Raw genomic sequence first — 10284 nt, forward strand, 5'->3', positions numbered from 1 at the left:
ATGGTTGTAATTGTTGATTAGCCGAACATGACGAACTACATTGACATTTAGATTATGAAAAATTTGACATTTTCTCATTTTTCCTAGAACAAAACCCACCAGAAGTTGTAATCGCATCTTTCCAAACGTCTTCCTAAACGTGAATAGAGCCTATTAGCTGTAATTAGAGCAGTCCTGAGTGACGTCACATAGTACTTGAAATGACAGTGGGCACAGGAAGCAGCACACACTCTTTTTTTGTATATAAATGTGCCCAGTTTGCACTAAAATATCCTTGGAACAGTCAACAAAGCTATTCAAACATCACAGTTTAGTTGCAAATAGGTTGATTTAGTGCTTAGTTCCACTTTAAATGAAGCTTGTCTTGTCAGGAAATACAGTCTGCACCTGACGATACTTAAAAGTACCTGTCAGGTTCATCCAATCGACATTGTTGGAAGATAACCATGTCGAATGCAACAATAAAGAAGAGGGGTCTATTGGTTCTGCAGATTTGAACAAGAACTCAAGATCAATGTAGAGGTTTACAATGAACAAAATGTAAAATAAAATAAAAATGTGTTTGTTATAGTCGGTGTTGGGAAGGTTACTTTTAAAATGTATTCCCCTACAGATTACAGATTACATACCCCAAAATGTAGTTTGTAACGTAATCCATTAAATTACTTAAAGTGAGTAACGTAATCTGAATACTTTGGATTACTTGATTTGCTGTAGAGAAGCAAAGACGAGGAAATCGTAACAGAAGATGTTTTGTCTGATAAAAGACAATGAAAAGCCCAGACTTTACTGAACCAAATTAAAAATATTATTGATAGAAGAGGAGGAGACACGTCCGCGCAGCATGGTCCTGTTAAATCCTATTTTAGACCTGGTTTAGACCTGGTTTTAGAACTGGTTTATATCTAGTTTAGACCTGGTTTAGACCTGGTTTAGACCTGGTGTAGATCTAGTTTAGACCTGGTTTAGACTTGGTCTTAGACCTGTTTTAGATCTGGTTTAGATCTAGTTTAGACCTGTTTTAGACCTGGTTTAGATCTAGTTTAGATCTGGTTTAGACCTGGTTTAGACCTGGTTTAGACCTGGTTTAGACCTGGTTTAGATCTGGTTTAGACTTTAGACTGTTTAGACCTGGTTTAGACCTGGTTTAGACCTGGTTTAGACCTGGTTTAGACCTGGTTTAGACCTGTTTTAGACCTGGTTTAGATCTAGTTTAGATCTGGTTTAGACCTGGTTTAGACCTGGTTTTAGACCTGGTTTAGATCTAGTTTAGACTGGTTTAGACCTGGGTTTTAGACCTGGTTTAGACCTTAGTTTAGACCTGGTTTTAGACCTGGTTTAGACCTGGTTTAGACCTGGTTTAGATCTAGTTTTAGACCTGTTTTAGACCTGTTTTAGACCTGGTTTAGACTGGTTTAGATCTAGTTTAGACCTGTTTTAGACCTGGTTTAGATCTAGTTTAGATCTGGTTTAGACCTGTTTTAGACCTGGTTTAGATCTAGTTTAGACTTGGTTTAGAGTTGGTTTTAGACCTGGTTTAGACCTGGTTTAGATCTAGTTTAGACCTGGTTTAGACCTGGTTTAGACCTGGTTTAGACCTGGTTTAGATCTAGTTTAGACCTGGTTTTAGACCTGGTTTAGATCTAGTTTAGACCTGTTTTAGACCTGTTTTAGACATGGTTTAGATCTAGTTTAGACCTGTTTTAGACCTGGTTTAGATCTAGTTTAGACCTGTTTAGACCTGTTTTAGACATGGTTTAGATCTAGTTTAGACCTGGTTTAGACCTGTTTAGATCTAGTTTAGACCTGTTTTAGACATGGTTTCTAGTTTAGACCTGGTTTAGACCTGGATTAGACCTGGTTTAGATCGAGTTTAGACCTGGTTTAGTTTCCGGCAATGGGGGGGGGGGTTACTTTGTTATTTCAACAAAGTAACTGTAATCCAATTACCACTCACTGAAACTGTAACTGTAACCGAATACAGTTACTTATAATTTGTACTCTCACTGGTTATAGTTTAATTTTCCCTCCAAACAGCAGAACATGTCTCTTTAACAGCTTAAGTAAGATAGGACGTGCATTATAAGAGTCATTCAACCCTCCAGGTACCAATACAAAACACTGTGCATGTTTTATTGATAGAGGAGCAGATTTGAAAACAATCCATCCCTAATTCTTCTGTTTGTTTATTGTATTCCATTACACTGTGCGTCTCTGTCGCTCCTATTCCCCACGCTGTAGGTGAGAGCCAAACGGAGACAATCACACGCTCTGGTATTGATCCGAACCTGGTGCCTGTCCCTCTGCTGCTGTTTACACTGGAGTCAATTCAATAAAAGTGACCACAGAGAAGAGCCACAAAACCACAGGACACAGGAGGAGACATCGTAACACTGAAGGTGCTGTACCTGATATTTACGGTCTTAAAAATGTGAAAAACAGAACGACTTCATTTGAAACTGCACTGGTCCAAAGTTATTCCTCACTTACCTTATGATATTCTGAGCATCTTCATTTTATTCACTGCAGTGATTTTATACATAAGTGCTTTTCACAACTTTCAGAGACAACAACTAGCATGCTAACACACACTTTTGAATTATTAAACAATACGTCGTTTTATAACTAGATGCAGACAGTACACAGTGGACTCATTTTGACCCCAAGAGCTGCTTAGACAATATATCTGTACTGGGGCAAGACACATTGGTTGTGTAAGTAATTTTCCTATTCAGAAAACATTAATATTTAAAGTTTGAAAGCTTTTTTTCTGATTTTGGAAAGATCTAATTTGTATTATTAGTTACTAGGGGTGTACATAAAAATCCTTGGTTTTGAGGTCACAGTTTGGTTCTGTACAGTATGGGGACAAAGATGCAAAACCATTTGCTTGTTGTTTATTTGTGTGTTTATTAAACCAACAATTTGTTTTAACATTATACAAATGGGAAAATAAAATAAATGCAAAGTGCTGCTTGGTAATGCTAATAAGTTAATAAAATATTCTCAAATAAGCAACAAATGTATGAAATATTATAACAAATAAATTCTTTGTAAACAGTAAACAAAACTTCAAAAAGTAAAGTGCAGCACTAACAGTTCCAACGTGAAGTTTTCATATGGTGGTCATATTTTTGGTCAGAAAAACCAACTTGTCCACATTGTCTGCATAAGTGCAGATCTGCTGCAGTTACAATGTCCCCAGAGGTTGAAAATACCTTTTCACTAGGGACAGAAGTCGCGAGTACGAAGCGACAACTGTAGTTTTGCGAAGATTCACATGCTTTTGAGGACGTAGTCAAGGCGGAGGACATTTGTTGTCAAGGAGGCTGCCCTAAGTATAAAGTGCTGCGGGAAACACTGCCACCCCGATCACACATGAGTTCTCTCATCAATATTAAAGAGCCGAGCCTTCCGTGGAGCGTTTGTAGTGTATGTATTGGTGGAATGTAAACACACACAAATTGTGCAAATTCACTCATGCACTGCCCTGCACTCAACCAAACGTCTCGTACCAAAAGAGTTCAGGATGAATACATGTACTGTTACACCCCTATTAGTTAGGCACATAGATCTACCTCCTCCATATCTTTGAATCTTTGAACCTATGTTGCAAAACAACTGTTTGGAGCTTTAAACCGTGCTAAAATTGTTTCCTTCTCTCTGACACTCTGAAGTTGTATTTATGGTTATTCATGCATGTGTGAGTCATCTTTATTCTCCTGTATTTAAGACATCATTGCTCCGATCTACACCGCTTTTCACCTCCACCTGTACACGCCCTCTGTGACGTACTTATTTCCTTATTTCCATTTCATTTTCTTAATACATGTGGGATTCAGCAGCGTTGTGAAGTCTTTGTAGTCATTGTAGTCAACAAGTGAAAAAATAAACCTGCTACTTACTAGTATGATGTGCAGGTGTCCATAGAGGTGCTGACAGCTGCACGGCTCTTTCTTGTGACTACGTTTATGGTGACGTCAGCTCCCAATGGAAAATACACTTTTCAAATGTGGAAGTCTGTGAACTTGTTTCTTGTGCTTTTAGATGAATATTGTGTTATAAAATGTACAAATGATCCACAGGTATCATAGATTATAACTATAACAGACACAAGCACAATATCATTTCTCTCGTGTTCTGTATTTTCTATCTTCTCTCCTCTTTACCTCCTCTGACCCATTATCTGCTTCATATTTATTACTGAACACTTTGGTTATCACCGAAACAGCAGAGTGAAAATGATTCTGGAGCAAACAGAACAGGAATAAACACACCTGACATTTACCTGGACATGTTTGGCATTTCAGCTCAGCACAGACTTATGTTACAGATACAGCGAGACAGCAGAGCCTATAAAGAGGGCCTATTACACTTCTACAGGCTATTAGCACATAACTCATGACAGATTTAGATCACCATGTTACCTTTTATTGTTTTGGAAATGCCATATTCGCCGAAAACAACAATGAATAATAATTATATGTTCACCAGGGCTAAACCAGGACAGGACTAAAACAGGTCCAGTTTAAGGTAGGACTAAGATAAGACTAAACCCAGACTAAACCAGGACTAAACCAAGTCTAAATCAGAACTAAACCAGGACTAAACCAGGTCTAAACCAGGACTAAACCAGGACTAAGCCAGGTCTAAAACAGGACAGGACTAAAACAGATCCAGTTTAAGGCAGGACTAAAATAGGACTAAACCAGGACTAAACCGGATCTAAATCAGAACTAAACCAGGACAAAACCAGGACAGGACTAAAACAGATCCAGTTTAAGGTAGGACTAAGCCAGGATTAAACCCAGACTAAACCAGGTCTAAATCATAATTACACTAGGATTAACCAGGTCTAAATCAGATTTAAACCAGCTCTAAACCAGGATTAAACCAGTTCTAAACCAGAACTAATCCACATCTAAACCAGGATTAAACTAGGTCTAAACCAGGACTAAATCAGACCCAGAACAGTTTAAGATAAACCACATTGAGAACAAGATTAAATCAGGGCTAAACAAGGACTAAATCAGGTCTAAACCAGGTCTAAACAATTTTAAACCAGGACTATACCACATCTAAACTAGGACTAAACCAGGTCTAAACCAAGTCTAAACCAGGACTAAAACAGGTCAAAACCAGGACTATACCTCATCTGAACTAGGACCCAACCAGAACTAAACCAGATCCAGAACAGTTTAAGATAGAAGTAAACCAGGTCTAAACCAAGTCTAAACAGGACTAAACCAGGTCTAAACCAGGACTATGTCTAAATTAGGATTAAAACAGATCCAGAACAGTTTAAAATAGGACTAAACCATAAAAACCAGGACTGAACCAAAACTGAACCAGATCATGTAGGATCAGTATATGACTATACCCGGGCTAAACAAAAACAGAATAAGGACTAAACCAGGATTAAACCAAGATTGAAACAGATATAAAACAGTCTTACTTATAGACTAAATCAGGACAAATGCATAATTATGACTGAACCAGATCTTAACCAGGACTAAACCAGAAGTAGAGTCATAAATGTTCATACCTGCTTTTTCAGTTCTGTTTTTAACAATAACAATAATACTGGGCTAACATAGTACTGCATGGAGTTTAGTGTGTTCCACTATATGACTTTAAACCTATTTAAACTCCATGGATACAAGTAGGTGATGCCCGCAGTCCAGGTTACAGGTCAGATCTGTGGGGAGGTTACCCAGCTCACAGTTAGGATACTGCACCTGAGTTTAGTTTTTATTCTCTCACTCAGTCTTCTTATTGTTCTGTCTGAGTCACAGATAAAAGATAAGATAGTTAGAAAGGGCTTCACAGTGAGGTCAGACCTGCTTCCTGTCCACAACTGAACTGGAAAATTGCCCACACAAAAATAATCCACTTTTCTTTTAGCAATACTGAAGTCAAAATAATAAAAACTAAGATTCAGAATCAGAATGACTAAATAACTGTGATTGTGATAACATGTCCTGCAAAGCACATAGACTAGTATGCAGCCATGGAGCACTATGGAACCTACCTGGACCACTGAGGGATTACACAGATATAAGGCCACATGGGAACAGAAAAGAAAGTACTACGATTTACGATGTTGAAAATCACATTCCATTGTTTAAATTATGTTTTTTACTGTCAACGTGGTATCAGAATCGGCACTGAGTATTGAGTCTGTTCTTTAGTATCTAAATTGAGAAATTTTTGTATAATGATATCACTACTCTAAATAAACTATATATACTATAATAAAACACTTGTACTTAAATACATGTAATGTCTATTTAATGACACACTATTCAGGCAAAGGAATAACACTGGCATAGAGACAAGCAGTTTGCAGACACTGAATCATAAGCAAAACTTTATTTATGAACTAAGCCAGTGTCCACATTCCAAAAAAATCTCCCACTTAAGTCAAAGTGTCAGTACTCAGGCTCCACCGAGACTTGAACTCGGATTGCTGGATTCAAAGTCCAGAGTGCTCACCATTACACCATGGAACCTTCCGTAGGATGACACCTCACCTACTTGGTTAGTAACGGGAAGTCAATAAATCAAGCAGGCTTCAGGATTCACTCCACAGGTGGAGCGCAAACGGTAAAGCTTTCCAAATTTACAGGCATAGTCATCTAAATAAATTAGTAAAACAGTCTCCACAGGTTCCACCGAGACTTGAACTCGGATTGCTGGATTCAAAGTCCAGAGTGCTAACCATTACACCATGGAACCTTCTTTGAATGATACTTCAACTAGACCTGTCTGTTTTTTAGTATCAAAATTGAGCCATATCAGTATTATGGCACTGCTACTCTATTATAAAATGCTTGTACTTCAATACATGTAAGATATATTTAATGACACACTATGAAACATTTTAGGCAAAGAAACATTGCCTTAGAGACAAGCAGACACTGAATCAACTGCTTCGTAGTATAGTTCGCTGACATTTCCATTATCGAAAGAGCAATTGTTTTTTCACATAATTAATTAAAGAACTTATAGAGGTTCCACCGAGACTTGAACTCGGATTGCTGGATTCAGAGTCCAGAGTGCTGACCATTACACCATGGAACCCTTGTAGAAACAAATCTATTGGGCCCACCTGTCTCAATAGTCAGGTTTCACCAAGTCTCAAAGTCAGATTGATTCAAAGTCCAAAGACCAGTGCAAACAGTAAAGCTATGCAACTACAGTATGGGTTGTTCTCAACAAGTGGATTATATGAACTTAAACTGAAAGTTGAACTCTAATCACCGGATTCAAAGTCGAGAGTGCAAACCATTGCACTCTCATTGTCTTCACCTCATGGAACTAAGCAGGTATCGGGGAAGAGTTTAATAGAACCAGGACTAAACCTTTACTGAATCAAGACTTAACCTGGACTGAACCTTTACTAAACTAGGTCTAAACCAGGAATGAACCAAGACTGAACCCAATTCATCTCGGTTTAATCTAGGTCTAGGAGTAGACCGGGGCTGAACAAGAACAGAGTAAGGACCAAAAGAGACTGAAGACTGAAGCAGATCTAAAACAGTCTCATTCAAACACTAAACCAGGACTAAACCAGGATATAACAAATACAAACTTAGGACTGAACCAGGTCTTAACCAGGACTAAAGTAGGGTCAAATTAGTAGTGTTATTAATCTTATGGGACTAATCTGTGCTTACATTTTCATGCATATTTTTCTCAGCAAAATTAATTCTCCCCCAGTCTTCTTATTGTTCTGTCTGAGTCACAGATAAAAGATAAGGTAGTTGCAAAGGGCTTCACAGTGAGGTCAGACCTGCTTATTGTCCACAACTGAACTGGAAAATAAGCTTTTTACTATCATTGTGAGATCAGAATCAGCACTGAGTACTGAGTCTATTCTTTAGTATCAAATTTGAGATATATTTGTATCATTGGCATAGAGACAAGCAGTTTTGCAGGCACCGAATCATAAGCAAAACTTTACTTATGAATTGAGCCAGTGTCCACATTCCAACAAAAGCTTCAACTGCAATTGCTTTATTTGTAGTATAGTTTCTTTGAACTGTGGAATGAGTAACAGCTCTTTTCACATAATCTGTTCAGATCACTGGATTCATGGTGCTAACCATTACACCATGGAAACCCTGTGTGAAAGCATTTGGTAACTAGAACTCAATGAATCAAGCAGCTTTTCAAATTTACAAGCATGCTCACGGAATTGAAGAGTCAGGTTCAACCAAGGCTAGAACTGTGATTGTTGGATTCAAAGTCAAGAGTGCTAATCATTACGCCACGGTACTTTCATGAGGTGTCATAGAACCTAGACCTCTAGTCTATTCTTTAATATCAAAATCAAGAAATTTTAGTATCCTGACCTACTCTATAGTTAAATACATGCAAGATATATTTAATGACATACTATGAAACATTTCAGGCAAAGAAACATTGCAATAGAGACAAGCAATTTGCAGACACTGAATCAACTGCTTCGTAATATAGTTTGCAGATATTTCCATCATGGAAAGAGCAATTGTTTTTTTCCACATAATTAAACCTGGAACAGGTTCCACTGAGATTTGAACTCAGATTGCTGGATTCAGAGTCCAGAGTGCTGACTATTACATCATAGGAACCCTGGTGGGGAGTTTCTTGTTGGGCTCACCTACCTGGTTATATTACTACACAATGAATGAAAGAAATGTCCAAATTTAGAAGCATATTCATCTAATTAAATTAGTGTAATGGTCAGGCTCCACTGAGACTTCAACTCAGAACCCAGGATTCAAAGTCCAGAGTGCTAACCATTACACCATGGAACCTTCATGAGATAACACCTCACTTACTTCATTATTATATATAAATCAAGCAGGCTTCCAAAATTACAAGCTCATTCATCTAATTGAACATAAAGAGAAAATCTACTTTGATGATTGATATTTTGACTTCAACAAGTGAACAGCTTGAGTGCAAACAGTAAAAGTATGGGTTGTTCTTAACAGGTGGATTATACAGATTTCAATTTTCCTTGCCTAGCTCAGGTTCCACTGAGATTAGAACTCAGATCACTGGAAACAAAGTCCAGAGTGGAACCACATGAACCGTTTGTGTCAGCGTAGCAGTTGTCTTCACTTCGTGCGTGTGTGTGTGTGCGCGTGTGTGTGTGTGCGTGTGTGCGTGTGCGTGTGCGTGTGCGTGCGCGTGTGTGTGTGCGTGTGTGTGTGTGTGCAGCCGCACTTCTGTCAGTCTGCCCCAGGGCAGCTGTGGCTGCAATAGTAGCTTACCATCACCAGGAATAATGCTGAATGCTCTGTAAAGCGTCTTTGGGGACAAAAAATGTCTGTGAAAAGTGCTATATAAATAAAGACTTACTTACTTCCTAATGCTAACCACGAGTGGTAAACTCCTGCTGAAAGTCAATGTTGAAAATATTTGTACTTGTTTCATGATATTCTAAAGCAAGATTTAAGTTGACAACAAAGGTCACTGCGCTTTTATTTCATTTTGCCAGTTTTATGGTGGAATGTGATATTTATTTGATGCTTTATGCAAAATAATGTCATTTAATGTTAATGAAGCTCGGGCTTACAGATTCACTGGATAAGTTAAAGGTGCTATTATCTGTTTGATAACATAAATAATTAACTGTATTTCATTTTGTGATTCACAACAGCTTAAAAAAAGGTTTTGAAGGTAATAATTTAATTGGGTAAAATATTAATCAAAGTTTACATGGTTAATAAGTTAAAAAAGATAAAAGGAGCAATTCAGTTTATTGTTATTACATGGGTTAAAAACAATTTCATTGCAACAATGAGAATCTGAGTGAAAAAAATTGATGTATATTTCTGATGTAACTATGGATTTACAACATTTGATCATTTGAGTTAAAAAATAAAGCTATAGCTACGATTATTACCAGGACTGGATAATGGAAAACGATTTCAACTAGCTGTGTTCTATAAAACTGTTATTGTTATTTGTTATACAGGCTGTTTTTTGTGTGTGTCGATTAAGAAAACTCTGGATTGGAACTGGATTCTCCGTTGGAGGAAATGGCAACCCAGAACCCAGAACTGTGATCTGAGAACAACATTCTTTTCTGCTCTTCTTGTCAAACTCATGACGTGGTAACCACTCAAACTACCACAACAGGATCCTTTATGAACATTGTCTCTGACTAAACAGACTGAGCTCAGTAGGACTTTGGATTTTGAGTTATTGTGCACAACTAAAGTTTTTTTTTTTAACTATATTTAAATTTTTCTACTTAATACCAAAAAGCTTGTTCATTTCTCTCTCCAG

General features: G+C 37.6%; 3 non-coding genes across 3 annotated transcripts; all 3 read right to left on the bottom strand.

The window, feature by feature from the left end:
- Positions 1 to 6440: 6440 nt before the first annotated feature.
- On the bottom strand, positions 6441 to 6512 carry trnaq-uug (transfer RNA glutamine (anticodon UUG)). The gene has a single exon. It is a non-coding gene; the product is annotated as a tRNA-Gln (tRNA).
- Positions 6513 to 6666: 154 nt separating this feature from the next.
- trnaq-uug (transfer RNA glutamine (anticodon UUG)) lies at positions 6667 to 6738 on the bottom strand. Its single transcript has one exon. It is a non-coding gene; the product is annotated as a tRNA-Gln (tRNA).
- Positions 6739 to 7011: 273 nt separating this feature from the next.
- Positions 7012 to 7083, bottom strand: trnaq-cug (transfer RNA glutamine (anticodon CUG)). Its single transcript has one exon. It is a non-coding gene; the product is annotated as a tRNA-Gln (tRNA).
- Positions 7084 to 10284: the final 3201 nt, after the last annotated feature.

Source organism: Boleophthalmus pectinirostris, unplaced genomic scaffold, assembly GCF_026225935.1.
Source record: "Boleophthalmus pectinirostris isolate CB_2022bp ecotype Guang Dong unplaced genomic scaffold, ASM2622593v1 HiC_scaffold_2, whole genome shotgun sequence".
NCBI lineage: Eukaryota > Metazoa > Chordata > Actinopteri > Gobiiformes > Gobiidae > Boleophthalmus > Boleophthalmus pectinirostris.